Here is a 25,292-nt window from a genome sequence, read left to right on the forward strand (position 1 = left end):
AAATAATACTATATTACAGCTACATACATTGTAGCAATACTATAAAAATGTACCTTGGATAGCTAAACACCAAATTCAGGATAAAAAGAACCCTGAAGAGAAAGAGAAACAAATGAGATTAGGGATTGGTGTTCCAGAGGACCTCAGTTCTCATCTGTAAAGCTAGAAGGAAGGGAGGAAGGGAGGAGGGAAGGAAGGAAGGAAGAGAGAGAGAGAGAGAGAAGAAAGAAAGAAAGAAAGAAAGAAAGAAAGAAAGAAAGAAAGAAAGAAAGAAAGAAAGAAAGAAAGAAAGAAAGAAAGAAAGAAAGGTACCTGAAGCAAGATCAGCAAAGCAACGCATTATTAGAGACATCTGGGTACATATTGCAGACACACGGGTGTCCATTCTTTTGTCCTTTTTTGGCTTAATATTTAATATACAACATTGCAAAGAAATGATGAGCATCTAAAACTGACTCTTCATTCAAAAGAATGAGAACTGCCTTGCAAGAGTCCAAAGTCTTAGCTCTCAACACAATAAACAGAGCTTGGATTCACAGAGAATGATCCAGCTCAGTAAAGTCATTTGCAGTCTCTCTGGTGCTGCTTGCACTTGTTCTGTGGCATAGGGCATGTTAGACATGCTGCTTCTGCCTTTGTATTTGGCTAGGGAAGTGAGGTAGGGACAACCACCAGAAACACTTGCAATTCACTCTGGTGGGGAAGCTTATTCCCAAAAACACTTAATGGTGTCATTTGACATGCTTCTGCCACATGAGTTGCTGTTTAGCTGTGTAGCAACATGAGTCTGGTTCCTGGAAGATACCTACTTGGCCTACCCACAAACACTTGGAGATGATGGATGCTTCCAGAAACCCCAGGCTCTCCAGAAAGGAGCTATGCTTGGAAGGACTAGGGACTTCAATGTACAGCAAGGGCTCCTCCAACACTTTAGGAGCCATGTTTATTCCACAGGCTTCCTGGTAAGGAAGAAGAGATGATGGCTTTGAAAGAGGCTAAATTCTAAGTCACTGCCTGTTCTTGGAAGCAACTATTATTCTTTTGTTCCCGCAGAGGGGGCACCCTGTCAGACAAGCTAGAATCCAAAGGTAGCCAGCACAAGAGACATCACCCACCTCCCAGCAGTCCTGCCCTGTGCCAGCAGTTCGGCAAGCAGGCATGATGGCGGCCACGTGCAAAATGCTCAGGACAAAACTACTGCCATGTGCAACTGCCACCAGCCTGCTCTGTCTCCAAACACTAAAGTTGCAGGTTATATCCATTGAAACTCACGGCCTGAATAACAGAAGATTTAGGGATTGACATATCCCATGTTTGGATCTACCACTCCCTTGAAAGCATCTTTCAGGAACAAGTAACTCAAAAATGGTCAAGGCAGTTCAATCCAAAATGTGTGTTGTTTGACCTCTTGGCCATCCAGTCTGCATCTGGAGGCACATTTGGAATGTGGAGCAAATCATACTGAAAGATTGTTCCCCCTCCTTCCTGAATACTTCACGGGCTTCTCAGAATTCAGCTTGCAAGTCATGCTTCATTCAAGGCAGTTGATTAGTTCCAGTGTGAAGGGCACTGGACAGGACAATAAGTGGACAACAGACATAGTGATTCATAGATTGCTCTAAGAGTTGCAGGTGTTTTTAGGGCAAAATGAAAGAAAAGGAGGTTGAGTCAATTCTCAGAACTGTCCTCCTAGCACAAGATTAACCAGAATTACTCACAGTTACCATAGGCATTCAAGTCATTCAATGTCAAGGACAGGCCCTCATGGACATTCAGAACACCTCTCCCTCTTTCCGTGCCCCCCTTTCCCTCTTTGGAATGGTCCAGAAAAAACAAAAGACTGGCCAAGAGCCCCATCTAAAATCAAAGTTGTTCACTTAAAACTGGTTACCAAAATGCACAAAAATGTGTCTTGTCTGGGATGAACTATTCAATTATTTCAAAAGAAAAAGAAATGTAGCTTTTCCAAAAAAAAAGTAACTAGTAGCATTGGAAAAATTGAAGAAAAGCTGCAAATTGCAATGATCCTAGCCATAGGATAGAAAGAGAAAGAAAGACAGAGAGAGAGAGGAAGGAAGGAACAAACGAAGGAACGAAGGAAGAAAAAGAAAAAAATTGCTAAGGCAACTCAAATGCACAAGGTATCTACTGTGTTCATAAAGCAAACCAAACCAAATGAAAATGTTACACACATAAAACAGCCAAGACTCGACCAATATTTGAGAGTTAAACATTAAGAAAGCTAGTCTTGAGCTTAATTCTCCTGATCTATGCTTGCTTAAATTTAACAGAGTAAGGAATCAGAATATAGGAAAAGAGTAGTTAAAACTCTGTTAAAGAAAACCAATGCACATAATACTTATTGGGACACAAAACATAAGTAAGCTATATATGTCAGAAATATATTTCCAGGGGCACCTGGGTGGCTCAGTCAGTTAAGCATCTGCCTTCTGCTCAGGCCATTATCTCAGGGTTCTGGGATCAAGCCCTGCTACCAGCTTGCCTGCTACCGGCTTCCTGCTCAGCGGAGAGCCTGCTTCTCCCTCTCCCTCTGCCCACCCCCCACCCCTGGCTCATGCTCTCTCTCTCTCTCTCTCTGATAAATAAATAAAATCTTTTAAAAATAAAAATTTAAAAAAAGAAATATATTTCCAAATTCTACCAAATATATATATATATATATGTATATATATATATTTCCCATCATCCAGGTTTCCACAGTCTTAGGTTAGCCAAACGAGAGAACAGTAATTGAAGTACCCCCTAAAAACCCCTTACCAAGAGCTACTTACATTAAAAAAATGCATTGGCCATATAAGTCAAACAAAACAAGTTTCCTATTTGAATTAATCAGATTGTCATATACTCCCATTTTTTTCCTCTGAAAACTAAAAGGTTTGATATAATAAGGTATAATATAAGAAATTCTCTTCACTCCATCTGAATTTCACCTCATTTGAAAACCATACAAATCAACTCTGGAATCACACCTGGAGACACATGCAGCCCACCCCCAAGTCCCTGGAGATATTTCACCTGCAGACAGGTGAACCCTGCTAGAAATGAACATGAAAAAGAACTCGGAAGCAGGTTGGTACAGAAGAATGGGTAGAGCAAAGGGAATGTGTTTATTGAACATATTTTACATACCTCTCATTTTAAGTGTTTGATTTCATCCGATCCTTCCAACTACCCCACGAAGTGCACACAATTGTCCCCGTTGCATAGAGGAAGAAAGGAGAGCTCAGCCGGGCTAAGTGGGCACACCTACCCAGTGAGGCAGGGGGCCAGGGTTTGAACTATTGGAGCCTAGGACCACCCTTCAGTTCTGAACTCCTGTGCCTAGCACAACACCAGGGGTAGGGTGGGCCTTTGTCAAATGTTTGCTGAATGAATTCGACCATAATGCCTACCCACTTAGCTGTGTCTAAAACGTGGCATCGGAAGGCCTCTATGCAGTCTGAGGGGCAGCAAGCGGGAGCAGTCAGCCCCGCGTGGGGTGAACTGGGCAAGTTCATTGCCCTGATCTTTTATAGCTCCAGCTGCCCCCTCTCCTCCATTACTGCCCTCTTCTGGCCATCACGCTCCCCAGCTCTAGCCACCTGCCTGCGGTGGGTTTGCTCTCCCAGTGCAGTTGCTGGCCTTGGCAGGCTCCTCTTCCTGGGGGGGAGCTGGTAGCTATGAAAACACTGGCCCGACATCAGAGTTGTGGACCAGCCATGGCTTCCATCCTTTAGCTATTTGGGGTACCCAGGCCCCAAGGAATCCTGGCTCCCCACTGACAGTGTTGTTCAAAATCCCACCAATTTGCAAGGAGCAAACGGAAATAGAGCTCCGGATGGGTCCATTGGGTCAGGACTCCTTGCATTGCTTTCATAGATGGGTTTTGGGCAGAGGGTTGGAATCTAGTCATTAGAAATATCCGTAAGGTGCTTGTGTTCTCTAACTTGGGACCAGAAGAGGAGAGTCAGGGAGGTTCGGTCACCTCTGGTGCGCATGCCGCAAGTAGCCTCGGGAAGGGTTTCAGAAGTCAAAGACACAAAAACTGGGGAAAGATGGGCCCAGACGTGTGCCTGGTGGCAGAGCCTGGTACATCCAGCCTCCACCACGGGGTCCTTCCTACATCCCCACCCCTCCCCACCCCCCCACTGCTGGGAACTTCAGGGAGCATTTTCCCTGGTGCCCCCTCTGCACTGGGTAACAGTCCAGCTTTAAAATAACAATTCGCTGACAGCTACTAATTGCCAGGCACCTTGCAAGTTTCTTTACCTCTTCTAACTTCCATCGATGCTACTGTTATTTCCCCCATTGTACAGATGAGAAGATGGGATGGAAGTTTAATGACGAACTTCCACCAGTGAAAGAGCCAGATGCCCATCTGGACCCCACTCCACATGCAGCCAGCCCACAGCTCACACCGGCTGCTCGGGAGATGGACCCAGGCCCCTGCCATGGTCCACCTTCTTTCTAGCTTGGATTCAAAATCCTCCTATATCCCTTCCCCTTGTCCACTTATGCAGGTGCAAACCTGGCCAATCACTCTCCCTGGAGTACAACTTCTATACCCTGCGTTTCTTCAGTTTGCATCCAACATGGTAAGGAAAAAGGACTTAAAACCTGAATTACATTAGAAGCCAGCTCTGCTTTCTCATCCTGGCCTGCACTGAAATCAGCTCAACATCTCTGCATTCAGCTATCTCCTATTGGACACAGATCAGAGTGGTCCTCTCATCTGTGTCTTGCATCTTTGTCTCAGTTTTTAGGTTCATCTGGCCACCACAATAAATAACACACCGTGAATCAGGAGAGTCAAAATCCCAGCCAAGACTGGGCCTTGATCACTTTTCAGAGACACAGATATTGGGGCTCGTGCAGTGCTCAAGTACTTCACAAATGCTAGAAACATACATCTGAAAAGAACCTTAGAAAAAGTTCTAGTCAACTCCCCATTTTACAAGAAGTAAACTGAGGCTCAGGGAAGACCTGACCATTTTCCCACCACCCGCTCTCCCACTGTTAGCGTGTGGCACAATGTGGATTCCTACCAAAGACTCTCTTAACCCAAAGTTCAGTGTCGTGTCCCGCTACATAGAGAGTCTCCTCTGAGTTTATAATGTTAGCAACTTAAGTATTTATATTTGGTACTGTTGCCCCAAATAGCAGAAAAAGAGGAATAAAGCAACCCAACCCTCAGGGAATGGCAAATATAGGAAGGCCCTTGAAAATCATCATCATTAAAGAAATTGAGGCACAGAAGTAAGAAAATGTTTTCCTAGTAAATCTACCTAGCTGATGGCAGGGTGGGGGCTCAAACTCCAGGCTGCAGACTCTCAACACAGGGCTCTTTCCATGATATTTTAGACAGTTAAACCATGCACAACTATGAAAATGGCTGTATTCGGAGATGCTATCGTTATCTGGAAAACAAGTAAGGAGCACTCAGCCAAAATCACAGAAGAAAACTAGAACATGGGTTAAATTAAAAAAAAAAAAAAAGGAAGAAAAAGCAATCACAGATACAGTCATTTTCGGCTGAGCGATCACAACTGGACAGTGTGGAAGCGTTCATGCCAGGAGCCGAGTTGGAGCTGAAGGGCCCACGCCCTGGGGCAAGGCTCGCAGGCCTGGCCACCCGCTCCTGCTTCCAAGCTTTCTCCCCCTCTGCCTCAGCTTTCACACACCTCTTCCAGATCAGAGGCCACGAGGCAGGAGGGAGGAGCTGGTTTTGTTTTCCGTATAATAAAGATTTCCAAAGGCCAAAGAATGGAACTTCTACGTCTTGTTCTGCAGAAGTTCATTTCTTAATATTTTTAAGAAACATATAAACAAAAAAATGTGCAAATGTACACAAAGCCCCCTTGTGGAAGTATATTTAAAAACCATGTGAGGACGGGAGTCTCGGAGAGGGAGAAATGATGGCATTCGTGATATTTCAGGTTCCCTGGTGGGCCGGGCATCAGGAGCCGAGGACACGCAGGTATCTGACTTCAGCATCAGGGACCACCAGGCTCCCGGACTATCTTTGCATAGCCCCAGAATCCTTTTTTCTTTGCTTTATGGCCACCAAGAAAAAAAGAAAAAAAAAGAAAGAAAGAAAAAAGCCCCAATATAAATCTTGGCAGATTTCATCCCATTTAATTCTATGGTGCTTTACCTTTTTTTTTTTTTTTTTTTTTTAACTTTCTGGGTGAGAATACCTTCCCATCTCCCAAGACAACACAATCTTTTGAACTAATAAAAGCCATACAGGTTCGAAAGTGTAAGTTTTTTTTTCCTGTGGAAGTTTTTTTGTTATTTCCTTCTAGGAAAAATTCACAAAAGCATCCTCTGAAAATATGTTAAAGACCACATTGAGCTGGAAAGGAAATAAAATGCTGCATGTTCTATATTTTTTAACTCAAAGAAAAACTTTTTTGACTTTCATGATGTGCATATGGCCATTAATTTCAATGTCATATTATGGTTTTTGGCTGAACAGACAGTATGTATGTATGTATGTAAGCAAACAAAACAAATGCATTTTGTATTCAAATTTATACAACTCCATACATTTTTATGCTGTTTATTTGAAAATTAATTTTGGCTTAGGCCTCAGAGACAGCAAATGTTGTCAAGATTTGAGGGCTACCTGAAAAGCCTTAGGGACAGCATTACCCTTATGCATAAGAAACAGCAAAATAAAATAAAAATAAATGAATTTCCAAATACGTCATGGCTAATCCCTTGAGCTGACCTACAAATGAATTATGGAGGTTTTGCTACAGGACTGAGTAGATCTGGTGATTTCACTGAGAGATTTATCTTATTTTCCAACTTATTTTCATATCTTATTTCCTTTTCTTTTAGAATTAGACTGTAAATAAAAAGGCTAAGACTGAATGAAGCTCCCTTTCACAGACCTCATACTGGATTGATAAATTAAAACGGTGAGATGAGTTTTGTATGACCCATCCTCGAGGATTTGGGAAATTTAGCTGATGCAAAACAAGGCATTAATTTGGAGAGGCCTAGCTACTTACAATGCTTAGTGTTCTGACAATGATGAATGGCATCATTCCAAGCAAATGGTAATTTCACTTTTTGTGACAGTACTTTAGAGCAAAACCGACTTTCTTCACACAAAGAATTTGCAATCCTATTGAACAGAGGCAGTACCTGAATATCAGAAGTCCTTCATTGTTTAAGTATCATCTGATATTCTTGATTGGCTTCAGACTGAAGGTTGGAGTTGAATTAGGGAGAACGGAGGTTAAGTCCTAACCTTGAAAGACTTAGCAGCCATTGAAACACTGCCTTTGGGCACTTATTGGCCTGTATTTATCAAAAAAAACTTTTCAATTCAATGAAGGGAGGGAGAAAACACAAAACTTGTCACATTCATCAAGTGAAGCCACTGGAAAGACATCTACAGAACACCCAAAAAGCATAATCTTTCCGAAGCGCTGATAGAAATGGTAATTGGATGGGTCAGGGAATAATACAGCCAAAGCAGGGGCAATGCAGAATATCGCGAAAAAATCAAGGTCAAAAATAAAAGAAAAGATCCTTTTTAACTTGCGAAAAACTTACACTTGGCCTTTGTACTAAGGGAAAAATATACCTGTTGCTACCCATAATTTATGTCCTCACAAAAGCCTCTCAAAAAGAACCTTTGAACATAAAAAACACTAAAGACCCTTGCTCTCACAGCCCATAAGAAAGCTTCACCTTAATATTGGCTCCATCAAAATATGTTTTCTGAAAGCAAAAAATATATATATTTTTTAAAAGAACAACTAAAAGCAGTGACTCGCTTTCTAAATCTAACCCATTTGTCTTTCAGCAGGGAAGGTATGTCCTGGGGGCAGGGAGGGGGTGCAGGGAGGAGGAATATATTGAATATACTTAAACTCTTCCCTGAGAGACTGAAGGAAAAAAAAAAAAAAAAAAACAGACTCTTGGAGGACTGGCAAGAGAAAACCAACATTGTACCCAAAGGGGGAACAGACGTGATGAATCACAAAGTCTTGATTACCCTTCTTCCTGCCTTCTTTGCTAATGAGCTAATATCAGGGCAGAGCCAAATGACACATGTAAACAGATGAGCCGTCTGGGATGCCACATTGTCCCATTTTTATCTTACACAAACACCTCTGCACTGGACTTGGAAGGATTTTTGGCACAATGTGGAGAACTGATATTCTGGGCTACATCCAGCTTGAAAAGGAAGGGATCTGGTGAAGCGATGTTTAGTTCAGCCTGGTAGAAGTGTGCGGATGCAGGTGTCTCCTTACTGACAAAGATATCGGTTAAGGGGGAAACAGTCCCTGGAAAGACGGTACCCGGGAATATCTTCGTCCGGGGGAATAAAGCAGAACACCCACCAAACCTCCTTAGATAGGTTCCCTAAAGAGTTAAAAAGAAATGAGCCAACTCACCCTGGCATTTCCCTGTAAATTGTACACATTTACTGATGTGCAAGAAAAGACAGCATCATTTGTTAATTTGCAAAATTCTAAGGTGCCTGTGTACCCGTTTCTATTAATCCAGAAATTCGACTTTCTACATTAGACTTCTGCGGTGATGTAAGGAAGGGGATGGGGTTTATGATTTGTGCTGACAGAGTCACATCATATTTTAGAGAGATGACATCGCTATTGATGGCTCCTTCTAATCTATTCCCAGTAATATGCTCATCTGTATGTTTTCCCCGGGCACCAGAAGAACAATCTCAGATCCCTAAAACAGTATGTCATTGCTTTCCACAAATCTCATATGCACATATATTATTATTATTTAACGTTTATTAAGTACCAACAGTATGCTAGGCACAATAGACATAGGGGGCCATAAAAACATATTTAACGCATCCAAAACCACAATAAAAGGATGCTGCGTTTGTGACAGAAGACAATAAAAATCTTTGCAATTCATGGTTCAAGATGAAATGCACCCCAGGTCCCAGAGCAGTCTTGGTACAGCACGGCATATCAAAAAAACGTATTTGAATTTTCACTCAGTCGGAGTAAGGGAGGTTATGCAAACTTCACGATTAAAAAACTTAATGATGTCCTATAACAAACAACAAATTCTCTAATGGCAAAGCATTAATTACTTATCTGGTTAAACCTCGACCCTCTGCATCACCTCCAATACATAGGGTATACTCTGTTCCAAGCACTGTGGTAGACATTTAAAATGGATTTCTCGGTATGACAGATGGGTATGCAGTTATTTACTTCACTGAAACTCAGAAAGGTTAGGTATTTCACCTGTGGTCCATGCTCAGGAACGACTGTCAGTTTTCCTAGAGTTGCATCTAACACGCACACTTGCGTGCACGCGCGCACGCACACACACACACGAAGAGTGATAAATGCCATCCCCAAGCTTGGGGATTTAGAGTTAACATAATATCGAATAACCAGTTTGAACATGTGCAGACACAGCATTAGCCTGGTCAAGATAGAAGTACTAAGGGTCTCAACTTCTTCACTTCCTAAAGCTTCTTTAGTCACGCTTTCATGTAGGGTTAAAAGCATGAACTCTGGAGCCAGATTTTGTGGGTTTGAATTCTGGTTCTACCACTTCTCAGCCGTGTGCCTCTAAGCAAGCTAATTAATATTTCTCTGCCTCGTGTTCCTCATCTGTTAACAAGATAGGAGGAAAATAATGGTAATTTATTTCATAGACTTATTGTGAGGCTAAAATGAGTCAATATAGAGAAAAAGCACAGTACAGTAGCCCAGTACATAGTAAGTACTCCAAAAGCTATAATCTCATTAGACTCCTAGCACTGAGAAACAGATAATGTGCTGCTTTTTGGGTAAAAAGACAATTTTACTCCACGAATAAACCATGTGCTGCAAGATGCTTTTCTATTAGTAAAAATAGATTTACACCAGCCGCCCAACTAACTCTCTTCCCTTCAGCCCGTCATGAAGTGAATCTACATGACCACTAGCTAAAGACTCCACAAAGTTGGCTTTTCCATGGCTCACCTTCACTGAAATGCAGACAGGTGGGGTGAGGGTTCACAAAAGACCAACCCCATAGCCTTAGGCCCTATGAATGAAAGAACCCTGAGACAGTGCTTAGAAGCTCCCAGAAGGCAACCTAGGGTTCAGTGTATGAATCCGGGATCTTCTTTGAAATCTCTGCAACTCTCAGCAACACGCAGACTAATTTGTGTATTTTCCGTGTACTTTTCACTTCCTCCCCATTCTGTTGAACATCTTCTGGAAATTTCTCAGCTTTTTATGTCTACAGAGGCCTTAGAGAAGACAGAAGTCAACCTCGTGGCAGGTAATAGGACCTGTTGTTTACCATCTAAATGATAGTTTTAGTTGAAGAAAAAGTCAAAGTGAATGACTAAATTCAGTGTTGGGGATTATCAGTCAACATCAACAGATATGCATTTCTTAGTCAAATTAGGGTGAATAGTCAAATTTGCAGTGTGAGGAAGAATAATCAAAGCTGAAGCTTGGTACAAAGAAAGGAGGATTATTGTTTTCTAATGTTACTTTTGTTGTCATCAATATCAAGGGCTTAGACAATTAACTGCCATAAATTAAGGGCAGTCTAAATTACAAGACTTGCTCACTAACAAGTATAAAATAATTGCTTTTAAGAAACTGAAAAGTATACAATATGAACTGGAAATCACAAAATACAGGCTTTTTAAATTGTTTTACTATCAATATTTTCCTGAAGCCCAGTTACCCAATAGAAATTAAAAACTCATCAGAACTATAGCAGTGATACGACTCAAGATATTTAAAGAAATAACCATGGAGCACAGTAATTTTTTTAGGCTTTCACACCTTTCCACACCACTTTTTTTTTTCTGGAGGGATATGGCCTTCTTTTTGTAGCTCTAACTTAAAGTGGTGCCTTTTAATTACACACAGGCTACTAAAGCAAGACATTATTTAAATGTAATTTTGTAACCTGTATACACAAACTCAAGCCTGTGGATGATGAAATGCTGCTAAAAATTATCCTTATCCAGTAAAATTTATTGCAGCGATGAAAATCTTGACATGTATTCCAAAGTTCAAGTAAAACTTCAGCGTAATAGGGTAGCCTGAGTTGGACCAAAGTAAATAAGCAATTATTTAGAATAATTGTATGTGTGTGTTGCATGTATTTAACTTTCCAGAAGAAGTCAGTGAACCCACATTGTGGGGACCGCTGAATTAATTACGAGCGCACACAAAAGGGTACAAAGATCTCAATGGTCTCTTCAATGATCCCAGCACCCATCTGCCTGACACCCACCTGTCTGGTTGTGTTTTCCTTTGACCCCATATTACCGCCTCAATATTAACTTTCAGATTTGGGTAAAACCGTTGCTGTTTCCCAGGATGTTTGCCTCCTACTAAACCCAGACCGAAGGGGAAGTGTTGAAAGCTCGCACCATCTTTTTCCTGAAATGTCGGAGCCGAGTCCCAGCTGCACAACATTGTATGTTAATAACCATTATTTAATTAACAGATGAAGAAGGCCTTTGGAGCCGCTCTGGCAGATTTTGAACTTGATCTTCTCTCATTTGATGTCCCGCAAGACCAGATAAATGGCAAGTCTCTCGAGAGTCTGCCGAGCCCCTTCAGAACAGCTGCACAGCCTCCTCTCCTCTCTGCAGCAGGTTTCTCACTTAAAAAAACACGCTTCATTACATCGCCTCTTACTTGAGCTGCAAGGGTCTATTCAAGGAAGATAAGCCTCTTAGAAATGAAGTAGCGTTGAATTTAGGTTTTGAGTGACAGCAGGAAGATTTATCCATTCAACAGACAATACCGCTTTCTCTGCATTAATCTAGGAGGCGGACAATGATCTGTTTTTAGGCCTCATCTCATCTCTTTCCCACAGCAGAAGGTGATTAGAGTTTGGGAGCCAGGGCCGTGAAAGAAAGCTCCAGTGCTATCTCTCCAGCCCTCCTGCTTCCTGACGCGGTGAGAGGGAGCCCCGAGGCCAAGGGCACCGATCACAGACTCACAGCAAGGGTAGGATGCTTCGATGCTTCACCGTTGGGAAACCCACAGGCCACAGGTGAAGAAGGGCTGAGCCCCAGACCCCAAAGAGTAAACCATTATTGTGAACTTCCCAGAGAGACAAGAAAGCACAAAGCAGCCCTTCGGGAGTGAAAGCAAGCCTGTACATTCTTGCTGGTGGGGCCCAGATAAAAATGTTAGGGATCCTTTGACTCTACATGATATCCCACCGCTATCCACAGGTAAGGTTCAGTTAAGTCCCAAACCAGCTGGTCTGCAAAGAGCAGCCTGGAAAGAAGGAGGCAAAGCGTGGGCTGGACAGGCATGGGCAGCGAGGCCACACACAATCTGAGTGCGTGTTTACACGGCAGCCATCCCTTCCCACCTCTTATATCCGTCTTCTGCAACCCCATAGGGGCTTCCACAAGAATCCCCAGGCCCTGGTTATTAATTCCAAGTGTCCTTCTCTGCCAAGCCCTGGGCACGGAGCCCACAGTGAGCAACTTAACAGACTCACAAGTGACCCACAAGGATATTAAACTGGAGTCCAGCATCAGAATCCCGCTTTATAGGCCATGTCTGGCACTATCCTCAGTGTGGGAGGCTTGCCACTTTATTAGCAGAAATCTGTGCTTACACTCTGTGGCACATAAATTGATGAATGGACTTTAGAGTCAATATGGTGGCTTAGAACCACGCTTCCGGTTTGGGACGTGTATATTTTTATTTGAGTTGCAAACATAAGGCTGCTGCCGTCACATCACAAAATCCAGAGATAGACCACTCACAACCGTGCTTTTTCCTTTAGCTCACCCTGAAGGTATCTAAATATCAAATATCTACAAATAAACACAGGAAATGAAAGGTTCATCCCCAGTTACCCTGAAAGTACCCCAGCATCAAACTAATCGAAGGTGGGCCCAAGAAGATTTATAACCAAGATTTTGGAAAGCAAGTACAAGGCGAAATGCTTTTGCATGGTACCTATTTTCCTGAAAAGGCAGTTCGCAGAGGCCAGGAGAGACTCTCATTCAAGTGTGAGTAATTAATTAAGTTAGTGAGTAAGTAAGCATAGTGAAAGTCATAGATATTACCACAGAATTAGATCAAGTTGTCCCAAATGACTTCTAAAGTTTAGAGCAGATTGTGTGTTCTCTAGAAATCAATAGAGTCATCACATTTTGACATTTCCTATTGTTAAATTGTGTTTTGTTTTGTTTTGATTTTGCAAAATGTCATATTGACAACTAGAGACTTCTGTGACATTCACCCCCATGTGATGTTGCAAATACCTGTTTGTCAATGTTAAAGCTATCGTAGCCAGCCAAACATGGCGGCGCAGGATGTAATCCATGTTTTAAGGCTTCTGGGAACCCAAATCCAACACCAGTGTAGCATGAAGACAATTCTGAAGAGGAGGGAGGGGAACCCACTGCCCAGAGACCCCTTTGGAAATCTCACATAGCATGACAGTACAGTGGTTATGCTCCTTTGGTGGACAGTTCTTCAGAAAAGCAGGAATAATTCAAAACAAAACACAAAAGCAGCACCAAATCACTGTTCTTCTCATATTCTGAAACTGAGTCTCAGGAAAGATGGTTTTAGTCTTACTATCTCTGGGCCTCAGATTCCTTAAAATTCATCTCACAGCACTGGTATAGATACTGTTTCCACAATCAAAAGTTGACCTCCCAGGTGGCAAAAAAAAAAAAAAAAACCAATTGCCTCCACATCAAACCCTACCTAATGGACCTAATCAGCACCTCCTCTGATAGTCTTTATTTTCTTCTTTCTTTCTTTTTCTTTCTTTCTTTCTTTCTTTCTGCCTTTTTTTTTCCTTTTTAATTACTGAAGACTTCTGTTTTAGAGAAATCCCTAATTGCTTCATTTCAAGATGTTATGTTTAACCTCAGGAAATGGTGCTATAAGACCTGGCAAACAGCTTTCTGGTTGTTTCAATCAGTACCAGATTATGAAGTCCAGCCGAGTAAGAACCCTATTCATTTTCTTGCCCTGTCATCTTGATCTTATTTGAATGTCTGGGGAGCTGGAGGTGCTTAGCAGGCCCTGGGTTTCAGGAGTGGGGGTGGGAGCACCAGGGAGAGCTATGCGATGTGTTAGGGACACTGAAAGTTTTCATTTTGACTCCTTAATGAGAGCGACCTTTGACATGGGCTGATGAGTTCCATGCTTGTCCTGGTGTGCTTTTTGAAAACATTTGACACTGGTCACAGGTCTGACAGGGATATGACTAATGAAGTCGTGGTATAAAAATAATGGGCTGCAATTGCAAGTCATTTGCATGAAACCAAACTCCTTAAAAACTTGTCTCTGTTCACTTTCTGTTTTCTAAATGAGTCAATAATATGAATCAGATGGCTTGAAGGCAAGAGACTCCCAAATATTCCTTCTCTAAGTTTGGTAAATTAGTTGGCATTTGGTGCAATTTTTGTTGCCTTGAGGCCTGGTTTAAATTGGACTGTAGTTACTAAATTGCTAGGGCGATTGCAGAATGTGTAGGATAATACATAATACCTTGTTTTTCTTAAGCGTTTCGTCAGAGAGCTTCTTGTGAGGTCAAGGGACCCAGACAGCTCTTTGCAGGGAATATCAACTGGGAGTAAGGGCAGAAGAAATGGGAGAGAGGGGGGAGGGGCAAGCAGGGAAGTGTTGGGGGAGGAAAAAAAGAAGAGATAAAACAAAATCAAAACCAAAAAGAAGAAGGCAATATGAATTAAGGTCCAAAAATAAAAGGGAGAAAGACAGGAAAAACAGTGAAAGGGGGAGAACAGAAATATGAATGTGGAGTAGAGTCATGGGGAAATGGGAAATGGAAGGAAGCTTTCAAGGATGGAAGCCTGAAAGAAAAAACTGCCACTTCTAGTTTAGTGTATCCTATAAAACTGTGCACTATGTATCCTTACAGAGGGCTGAGCATCCACCAGACAACATTCTGGGCTTCAGAGGAGCCCACACCCTCAGACGACTCTCCCTGTCCTTTGCCTCTGCATCACCCAGCCCAACTCCCTGATGGTTCATCCTTTCTCCTGTGGCTCAAAATTCCCACCATCATGGAGAAGCTTTCAGTGAAACCCAGTCATCATTCAACCAGCTGTATCAGAGGCAGCAGCCAGGAGGAGGCAAGTTCCTTTCTAGAGCCTTCCTGCTATTGTGGCTTGTCATTCGTGATTTAAACACTTGGGATTTTCTTTATGATTTGTCAGTTGCAGCACATCTATTTGGGGTGTCATTTTACTCACCTGGTATGTATGACAAAATTAAATATCACACGTCCCTAAACTTAAATAAAAAGAAATACAAATAATTTACAGATATACACATGCAGCCAAAGAACAAATGAACAAAAGAAAGGTTGCTTGGCACAGAGAAAAGTATACACACAAGCTCGGAAATGAACCAGCTCTGCTTGCTAACAAGCAACCTTGGGAAATTTTCTTAATCTCATTGAGCCTCAGTTTCTTTAATCACAAAGTGGAAGATTAAAAGATTATGTTTATAAAGTACTAGCATGTACTAGTATAAAGTACTGGCATGCCTTGAGTAGCTTGAATGAATGGATGAATGAATCAGTCAATCAATCAGTCAATCAAATAATCAGTGTAGTAGGAGTAGTAATACTCTTTTTGTGCCTGCCCTTCAAGAAAGTATTTCTCACCTTCTGTTGCTGCATAAAGCAATCAATAATAATTCTACTGCAGAACATGCAGGAATAGAACACACACATAATTCCATAAACTAAGCTTATTGCACTTACACATTCTACTCCCCAAAACTTGAAATCCAAGTAACCAACAACTGACACATGTTCTCTCCCTCTCTCTGTCTCTCAAATTGACCATCATATTTCAGATCTCCACACACGTCCTAGATCAGTACATATCAGCCCCATCTCCTCTATTTATTCCTTCTAAAGATGTACAAACTGAGAATTAAGGTCCATAATTTTGGCTTCATAATATCTAAGATTAGCAAATATTTTAAAAATCAAATTTTTTGACAAATATGTTACCGTAGCCTAATTGTTTAAAAATTGATCAGTTATGGTTACTTTTGGGGTCATTAGAATTGGCCAAATTCTGGCCACCTCGAACCCAACTTTTCTAGATATAGATGCATTTACTCTATGAATTCATGCTTAGCAGGTCAGTAAGTTAAATCGTATTCACTTTAGTATAATTTAATATCTTTAATATAATATTAGTGAGGCTCCCAAGCCCGTAAGCAAGTTTTGTTACTGGTTGCTGAAAAAAAGACATAGGAGATATTCTCATTCTAGAAAGCAAAGCTAACATTGAAAGACAACAATAAACTTCAGAATAAATTACAAAAAATTGAAGAGTTGGTTTTCGAGAAAGAAGATGTTTAATTGAGCCAGATTGAAGAAAATGAATGGAAGTTTAGAGAAAGCCTAAGAAGGCTCAAAAGGATGAAGTCTGGGGACTTGAGCACACTTCCTGTTGAATTTGCATATGCCACTGGTAAACTGCTGTCTGTTTCTAAAGGAAGTGGGATTTAACAACTGGCAAAACATTCAGCAACTAAGAAGTCACTCTTTCTCTTAAAGTCAGTAATGCTGAGAGCCATGTGAAGTACTCCACGTAGCCCCGCATTTACATTTTAAAGAATGAAAATGAACTGAAATGAACAACTGTAAGAAGCACTAACAGAATGAAAAATAGATTCTAAAGGAAAAGACAAAAGAAATTCTAGCTTTTTCACCCCCAGGAAGGGATAAAGAACCAAGTGTGAAAGGATCTTACGAGCATGATGCTGACTGGTTATCCTCATTTCCATGGATTATCAAATAAGATGAAATGGGGAAAATGGACCAAAAATTTTTTTTAAAAATCTTCTTGACAGTAATAAATACAAGAATGTTATTAAATACTAGAGGAGATGTCCAATAGGGGTTATAGGTTAGAAGTCTTAGAAGTCTTTTCAAAATAGGAGCAATGGCCATCTGTCTTGTATAGTTTGTGTCTTTACCTGCCTGGAGGCCAAATACTGAATCATTACCAAATGTATGGTTCTATTATCCCAGAGATTGATGTCATTACCCCTGAAGTTTAATGCATGGGAATGGAGTAGGTAATGGGATAGTGTTGAAAACTCAAGGATGGAAGCAGATGATGATAAAATATAAGGCTAGCATTTAATTTCTCCAAAACTCCACAGAAAATAATTCCATAAAAATAAATTTTGTTGAAGTTCTATTTTATATTTTACTTATATGTATACATGATTCATCTCCTTTATTAAACCATAAGCTTCTTGAAGGCAAGAGACATATATATTCATCTTAGTTTCCCTTCCCTGCTCCCCCACACCCAGCCCCCTTGCAGAGTCCCTAACACCAGGGCTGAGAGCCAGGTGTTATCATCAGACCTACAGTCACCTGTAAAGCTACACCTGCCAGTGTCCTGTGTGACTGGTTTGGTGCCTAGGCTCTAGAGGTTAACTATTGTGAAAATCATCCCTACCCAACCCTTTTTGATAGTGAGACTTCATAAGAACAGGAAGTTTTCTCTGCTTTGTTCATTAATGAATCCACAACACCTAAAATAGTTTCTGGTACATGGTCAGTACTTAGAAAACTGAATGGTTGATATTCAATACACGTGTTGAGTGCAGTTTAGGAATATCATTTTTTTTAATTCTCCCAAACAGAAAAAAACGTTAAGAACATTCTCAGGTGGTTTTGTATCCTTGTACGCAAACCCACACTAATTCAAACTTTTTTTGTCCCCCTTCTCCCTATTATATTCCCATGCAAGGATATGTACAATGAGCAATACACCATGGTATTTCCAAAGAGAAAATGTTTAAGTAAAACCAATAGTCTCACACAGAATAAGTACTTCAATTCCTATGTTTTTTTATGTTTTGATTTCAAAAATTTTCCAAGATCGGTCTAATCAGTAAGTAGTCTTAAAAATATATTGCTCTATCCATTTCTCAGCAAGTAAAGTAGGAGTGTGAATATTTGATCCCCAGGGGGAAGGCATTAAGAAAACCATAGAATTTTATAAATATACTATTTATTTTTTTAAATTTTGACATTATAAACCATACTGTGTATTTGAATTTCTCCTTTTATTTTTCTCATGCTCTTATATTTTAAGCATCCAATGCCAAAAACTAGTTTTCCATCTGGTTAGCATAATTTATTTATAGCCTTGGGCACAGATTTGCAATGTAATGTAAATAACAATACTATTTTGCATGGCTATTGTACCTCTGGAAACTCTTTACCAAGATTAATTTTCACAACCCTCCTTAAGGAATAGATGGACACTGATATTAGTAAGGTTCAGGCTAATAAAACCTGGCTTGAAGAAGAGAACATTTGCAAGAAAGTTTTAATTTACCATTTTTCAATTCTACTTGTGTTTCACTAGAGCTCCAAAAAAGCATTGGCCTTGTAACATCCCCAAAGAACATACCATTTCAATTTAGATTCTTCTCTTAACCAGGCAGGAGGCTGAGTTCCATTTGTTTATCTGTTTTACTAGATCTCTATGTCTGCATCACACCAAAGCTCAATCTGACCAGTTACATTAAGTGGAAATACTCAGTTTGGTCAGTGCTTAAAGCATTACCAGCTGACAACACTCTCCGCACCCTGGGTTTTAAAAACAGCTTCTCGCTTATTAGGCACCAGCAGTTGTGTTTTGCTGTGGTTAAGCAGAAGAAATCAAAGCAGTGGTTGTGATCAACAGCATTTACTGAAGACTATATGCTTGTTCTTGGTCTAAGCACCTTATATGTACTAACTCATTTAACTTGCACAATAACCTCATAACACAAGTGCAATTATTTTCCCCTCCTTTACAAATATGGAAACTAGGGCAAAAGGAGGTTAGATATTTAATTGCCCAAAGTTCACAACCAGTAAAAGGTGGAGTCAGCATTCCACAGCCCAAGACCAATATTTATTATCTATTTTTTTTGCCAGGCACTTAACACTACTTTGTCCAATTATTTCCTAGAGCAGAGGAATGACCATCCTGTATTTTAACTCAACAATGTTTACCAAAAACCTGGAATTGCCACCATCTTTCTGATAATCACTTCTCTTACCTCGAACAGTATGGGAAAAGCGTAGTATAGATATTTTTGACATTGTTTTGTCATTATTATATGTGGCATGGATTCTGCCCAAGAGATGATGGCTCATTATCACATGTGAACCCACACACAGACACCCATCCACACTCAATCACCTGTTGAATTGGTCAATTCAAACAACCAATCAGTGCGATGAGGTTGAGAAAATCAGTCACACCAGTTACCTGACACCTTGCAGAACAAAAAGAGAGAAGGGAAGACATCCAAATATTTGTTGCATCTCATTTTTAACTTTTTAATATCCTGCGCTGGAAACCCACAAAGACCCAACTCCAGAGCCTACGAAACATTGAGGAGGAAAATATAAGGACAACAGATCTAGCTTCTAATGCCACTCGCAGGCTGTTATCAATCTACTTGCAAAGAATTACACTGCATACCATCATAGCTTTCTGCTTCATGGAATAAAGCCTTCCCGGTCCATCTCCTTGTCCTCTCTCTTTGAAAAATGCACTTTTCTATTTATTTACAAAGCCTATTTTTCACCTACCAGGAAAAATATCACATTTAAATGAATCCCAGTAGCCAAAATTAAATTCTGGCCTTAAAGTTCTAGCTTGGGAAGTAGCCAGGGATAAGTAATAAGCTCCATGCATTTCCAAATTAATTTGTTAATTTAAATGGCATAACAACTCAAAACTGTTGCTCCCCAACCTTATTGTAGTTGCAGAAACCAGAAAAAAAATTATAAATGAATAGATATAAATGAACAGAAAAGATTCTTTATTTGTATTTGACAAAATAAAATTAATAAAGACACCCAAATATGCTGAGAATCTTTCATCTTTGAAGTAGTTGCTGTATCTTCCATATAATATTGCAGTTTTCAACATAAGCACTCATTTTATCAAACAGCAGAGTAAATAGCAACATAAAAACATGGAGCAGCTTGCTGGCTCATAGATAATGACTTCCCCAAGGCTGCAGTGGTTTATATACCTTTCTTTGGCAATTCCTTTTGGAATTTTTTTTTCCATTTTTCCGTAGAGATTTTGCAGGAGATTTTTATTTTGTTTTGTTTTCATTCTTTCATGAGCTACAAAATTATGTGACTCTCCCCTTTCATGATTCCTCCCATTAAAAGTTCTGCCATCTTGTTAGGCACGTAAGTGACATGTTCACCAGAGTTCAGGGGTGAAGAGAACTGAATTTCAAAACCACACAATTTATGTGGAAATGAAGCACATTCCTCGCTTGTTTCTGTGTCAGACATATGGGAAGACTGTGTGTATAATAGGCTGTTTGATTTGTGTGATGGATTTTTTTTTTTAAGCTTTCTGTAGAAAAAAAAGTCACACTGATTTCTAGGCTCATCTATACTTCTTTTCCTGTATTTTATGTGGAAACATTTTAGAACTCACAGTTTCCATATTAGGTACATTTTCCACAGTTAATTAATCCTGCTTTCCCACATGACAAATGACCCTATCTCATAAAAGGGCACATTGGCAAGCAAGGATGGAGTCAAAGAAGGTATTCTTTGATATTTATACATGATATTTTTTCTTTTAATTTTAAAACACTGGACTCCCAGAGTAGAAAAGTACTGTACATGTTCTACAGAAAAGTAAATTTTGGCATCTTTTAGGTAAATTAAATGCATGAGTTCTTTTTTCTTTCTTTTAAGAACCACAATGCCCAATTAGAGGGGGGAAAAGTACAACGGCTCCATACCTAGATTTTTAGGTATGCCATATCTTGTGCTCTCAGCTATGAAAATTCAGAATGTAAACTCTAGTCAAATGGCCATGTGGTAGCATTTGAAATTGCCAATACAAATGGCCCTCCCTGGTTTTCCTCCAAAATCTCCAAGTTTGGGGGGGGGAGGGAAATAGACTCCATATTATTAACTTGCTGACTATTTTCTCTTTACTCAATATTAAATTAGGATGGAGGAGAAAGCCCCGGATGTCACCCTAGGCTGTCAGCTTCCCACAAAGACACAGGGCTTTCCTTGCCACATGAGAGCTAGAAAGATGAATGGCACTATGAGTCTTATCTGTAAGAAGTGACCTAAAAATCTCACTGATAGGCAATAGGCCAAATTTGGCCATCTCACATCTCTAGACTTCTCTAGAGACCAAGAAGTTACCATGCTAGCCTAGATTCCACCCTCAGCTTTATCAGTCACTGGGAAGTCTGTGTTACCTCTCAGGGCCTCTGTTCCCTCATTCATAAAATGATATGGATGGAAAAAAAACATTCTCTAATGGTCCCTCAGCTCTAGCATTTTATGATTCTATCTTATGCCATGTAATATGGCACTATTCTCCACTCTCTCCACTACCAACCTTCACTGATTTATTGCCCAAGAGCAAGTCGGTGTAGTGAACTCTGGGCTTAACCTGGCCTGTCTTGCATTAGTCAAACCAAGTTATTTCCCACCTTTATCACTGTGCTGCAATTCTGATGCATGTACCAAAAAAAAAAAGAAATCTATCTATCCATCTCTTTGCTTAATTTATCCATCTATCTACCTACCTTTAACATCTCTGTTTTAAAATACATTTTCTGAAGAAAAATTAAGGTTTTTAAGGCTGTTTCCCATGACTACCCTTGAAATCACTGCAACAGTTTTGCCACGAAAGACACAAATGTAGCCTACTTACAAGCCCCTGGTTGTTTAAAATCTGGACATTTCCTCTTGACCTTCTCTTTAATTCACCACTATCTCTTCTCAGTGTCTTTAAACTCAGAACTGTTCATCTCCACACTTTGCATTTGATTCTATACCTAGACCAGAGGCAGATAAACAATGGAATAAGAAGAAACTCATGCAGAGTTTGGTTTTGTCTCCTATTTATATAAACAAAGGCCAAAAAAGCCTCTAAGCAGGCATCAGTTTTTACCAATTTATCTTTCTACCATGACACATTTCTAGGAGAAAATCTGTTAGCTTGATTTAAAAAAAGGGGGGGGTAGGAAGTCTGGGAAGACTGTCTTAGGCAGTGGAGTAAATACCAAGATGAATGAGAAAGGGAAAATAGGTTTAACAACAGCAACAACAACAACAAATATTTGGGGTTATTTGCTCTCCATTCGAACGCGTCATAGCATTCTTGCCAATCAGTGAGCATACCTAGCATGATCTGCTCCCATGGAGGGATGGCTCATGCAGAATGTCCTTCCCTGGGTGGTTTCCAGAGAAGGATTTGTTCAGAAGATGAGAAATGAAGAGTCAGAATAAGTTAGCAAGGATCTTTTTCTTTGAGATTCAGGCCTGTCTTGTACCTCTGAGAGATGGATTATTTTTTCAGTCTGCTGTACCTCAGGCATTGTGTTAGGTCCATTCACATGCATTATTTCGTGGGATCTTCTGCACAATTCAGCAGTTGTGCTTCTTGGGATTTCCCTGTTGCATAAGGAAAAGCTGGGCTTTCGAAAGGCCACACGCAGCCACTTGACAGTGGACATGAAATAAGCTGCACATTCACATCATCGAGCTGCTACAGCAACAAAGAATATTTAATAGCTTTAAGCCAGAAGTAAAAAGATGCTTATGTGTCTGCCCAACATGGAATCAGTTTTTAGCTAAGACACTAAATCAGGAAGTTACTATTTCTTTTTTTTTAAGATTTTATTTACTTATTTGACACAGAGAGAGAAAGCACACAAGCAGGGGAGGCAGCAGGCAGAGGGAGAAGCAGGCTCCTCGCTGAGCAGGGAGCCCGATGTGGGGCTCGATCCCAGGACCCTGAGATCATGACCTGAGCTGAAGGCCCACACTTAATTCACTGAGCCACCCAGGTGCCCTGGAAGTTACTATTTCTACTAAAGATGGGAAAACAATGCATCCCTGCCACCCCCACAGCATAGCATAATGCAGAATACAAGCAAGGACAACATCTCATAGCAGAACATTTGCTGAACTTATTAGAGAAACTGATCTGGTTTACGGTTGATAAAGATTCCCTAACCAACGTGAAACTGAGCAAATACCTCAGCACACATGGGCAGTTGTATGCTAACAAGATGGTCCCGTACAAGGATGCCAACCTCCTCGTACGGAATAGCAAAAGCCAAGAATGACATGGGATGCTATTTCACTAAGAATGAGAACGCTCTGGACCCCACCAGTACTGTGGCAACCCTCTTGGTCCTCTCATGGATTAGTGGGGAGAATCTGGAAATGAATAACAGAATCACTCAATCCATCATTTATTACTTTGTTATATGTAATTATGCTTCAATTAACCACGTAGTAAACCTTATATTACTCCAGCTTCCAATGGAGGCTTCGTCACTCTAACTCAAGGAAATGTTGGCTTCATAAAACCAAGAGCAACCTCCTGCAGGCATTTTGCAGGCTGTGGACTGACAAATAACCCTGAATGATTGCTCACTCAAGAGTCCGAGGCACAAAATGGGCAGAAAAAATCAGGAGCACTGCTTAGCAAATGCCACCAAAGGTTCATTTCTCCTTGGGTTTTCTGTGCCATGTTATACATACACTTGTTTATAAAACAGGGAACAGCAAGTGGCCTCATTTGGCTAAGTCCAAAGCCTACACACTTTCTGCGACGTCACACTATTATGACATATAGCCATTAACCCGTGCTAATCGCCTATTTCACTTGAATGAACCAACACAATGATGCGTGGATTTGAGAAGATGATCTCATACTAAAAACAAATAAAATAAAAGAGGAACCTGTTATAATATGTAAGGTTCCTTCTTACAAAGATTCAAAACCATGGGTCAAATAACATGCTGTCCAGCAACAGTATGATAAAATTCTTTCCAGAAAGGAAAATTCCATTGAAAACAAGTACTTTCAATTTCCTAGCAGATGACCCATAACAACAGTATAGAGAATAATTTTCCATAACAAACACTCTTGCAAAACCAATGCTGTTGTTTCTCCTGGTCTCTGCCATTCCACCTTCATTTTCTAGAAACCAAGCAACTAAAGTGATGTGGCTGTTTACACTTCCAGAAGCAGAACAGAAAACTGAGGGACTTTGACTCACACCCTTTTGTTCTACTATCAACTGGCAGTTACCTTTCAATCATTCTTACTCCTCATCCTTCACAATGCAAACTTCAGAGTCACCCAGCCAGAAATGAACCCAAATAACTCCCAAACACTCCACTAGAAACCCAAACAAAACACAGGATAAAAAACTCTAGGGTGCCTGCTCTTCACAGAAACGTGCTAGCTCACCAGCAAAAATCTGGGCTTCGGTACTGGGCTGTCCACAACTCCTAATGACCCGTGAGGCCGCCTCAGGTCCAGAAGACCTTCCTTTCTGGCTTTCACATTTTATCCATCAGTCTACCACAGCCTATGTGGCTAACATTATCTTCCTTGCCCTTTCCCTTAAATCTGCTCCCTCCTCCCACCCACGCTGCCCTCCTCCATGATGTCCATCCTCTCCTCCCAGGCTCTCTGCTCCCCTCTGGGGTGACCCTCTCCCTGTCTTCTCTGATTCCCCTATGTCCTTCCCCAGGACCTGTCTGGGTCTGATCTTAACAGGTCACTCTATCCAAACACACTAGCTTTTTTTTGCCCTGAAATTCCAGACTTCTCACCACTTAGCCCCATAGAATGAAGAAGTTAAATTTCTCTAGTTCCTTCATTTATAATAGTCTTATCTATTCATCTGGATTAAAAGCCCATGTCTTAGAATTCCTTGGCACACCCTCCATCTCAGCCAGCGTTCTTAAAATCAGACAGCTGGTTTTTTTCACAAATTTTCCACAATTACATGTACACTAATTCTAGAAATCTATTTGGAAATTTCACTATAATTTTAAAATGTAAGTATCTCATAATGTTCCTAAGCATAGAATTGATGGGGTCTGCTGACTAACCCTATCATGTGGATCTTTTCCCTACACCTCCACATTACCTCCTTAGCTTAATTTCTTCTCCCCTGCTCCCACCGCTTTCTGAGCTAACTCCAGTAGAGCACCCATCATACCTTGTTATATCAGGATCAGATTCACCTAGGAGTGAAAATGAAGGCTCCTGTTTAGAAGGCAGGGGTGAAGTATTACTCATCCTTGTACCCAGCCTCTCTCACTCACGTTATATAGACATACACATTATACATAAATATATATACATATGCTTCATTATATGCATGATGGGTACATATACATAATATGTATTTATGTACAGGCACATCATAGAATGTATCTCTGTACAGATACATAAAACGTGGTAT

General features: G+C 40.6%; 1 protein-coding gene across 8 annotated transcripts in view; it reads right to left on the bottom strand.

Annotated features, from left to right (window-relative positions):
• Window positions 1-25,292, bottom strand: part of MECOM (MDS1 and EVI1 complex locus) — a 531,718-nt gene that overhangs the window by 438,330 nt on the left and 68,096 nt on the right. Inside the window, exon 2 of one of the 8 annotated variants that reach the window (XM_027584128.2) lies at window positions 21,731-21,854. The exons of the other annotated variants lie outside the window; for them this stretch is intronic. The gene's annotated coding sequence lies outside the window, so the exon portion shown is untranslated. The remainder of the gene's footprint in view (window positions 1-21,730; window positions 21,855-25,292) is intronic. 8 annotated transcript variants of the gene reach the window in all.

This window comes from Zalophus californianus, chromosome 1 (assembly GCF_009762305.2).
Source record: "Zalophus californianus isolate mZalCal1 chromosome 1, mZalCal1.pri.v2, whole genome shotgun sequence".
Lineage (NCBI taxonomy): Eukaryota > Metazoa > Chordata > Mammalia > Carnivora > Otariidae > Zalophus > Zalophus californianus.